Here is a 1,006-nt window from a genome sequence, read left to right on the forward strand (position 1 = left end):
TTGTTCTTGTTGTTATTCTTATTGTTGTTGTTTTTGTTGTTGTTGTTATTATTGTTATTATTATTATTATTATTACTACTACTATACTATTGTGACACATCATTAGTATGTATGGAGCTGCATGTCAAATGTTGCACGCTTAAGATCTACATTTCTTGATATTGTACTCTAACAAAGAAAATGGCACACCTTAATACGTGATGTCATTTTGGCAGAGATAGATGATTCACTTATCACGACTGGCCTTTTTATTAATTGTGTGAACCTTGTAGCCCTAGTGGACGACTCAGTATAACAAAACAAAACAGAACAGAACAAAACACCCCTCCCCCCCCTACCCAAAACCAAAAAAACAGGAGCGGATATTATCTAGAATTTTAACGTATGTCTGACCCAACCAAGTTGCCTTATAAAGAAATGTACAGAACGGGAACTAACACTTTTAGGTGTTAACGAAAACTCTCGGGTTTTTTTAATGGCAAGTGACAAACAGGAAGATACTTACGGCGTGTTTCAATATGGTATGTTATGGTATGATATGGTATGGTATGGTATGGTATGCTGCGGTGTGGTGTGGTGTGGTGCGGTGTGGTGCGGTATGGTATGGTATGGTGTGGTATGGTATGGTAGTGCTATATCATGTACACCACATATTATGATATATGACGTATAGTGTATGGCAAAGCACGGTATGGCATGATATTGATGTGGGGTGGAATGATGTAGTGGTATAACAGCATTAATTGATTTACGAGTACAGTACGGTTTCAACGTTCCATTTCATATCAAATTGCGCCTTCATCTCTATCCCCTTATCTATGGCTTGAATATCTCAGTGGACTTGTGTTAAGTTGCGAGACAGACACAAAAAGGCAACGGGTTTACTCATGGCGGCAGTTTAAGCCTTTTACTCAACTAGTTGCTTTTTATATGATCAGGTCAAAACTGAGGGTCTGACTAGCAAGTTTGCACATTATTATTGCTTTGACATCTATAACCTCCCCCC

This window comes from Aplysia californica, unplaced genomic scaffold (genome assembly GCF_000002075.1).
Source record: "Aplysia californica isolate F4 #8 unplaced genomic scaffold, AplCal3.0 scaffold00265, whole genome shotgun sequence".
Classification (NCBI taxonomy): domain Eukaryota; kingdom Metazoa; phylum Mollusca; class Gastropoda; order Aplysiida; family Aplysiidae; genus Aplysia; species Aplysia californica.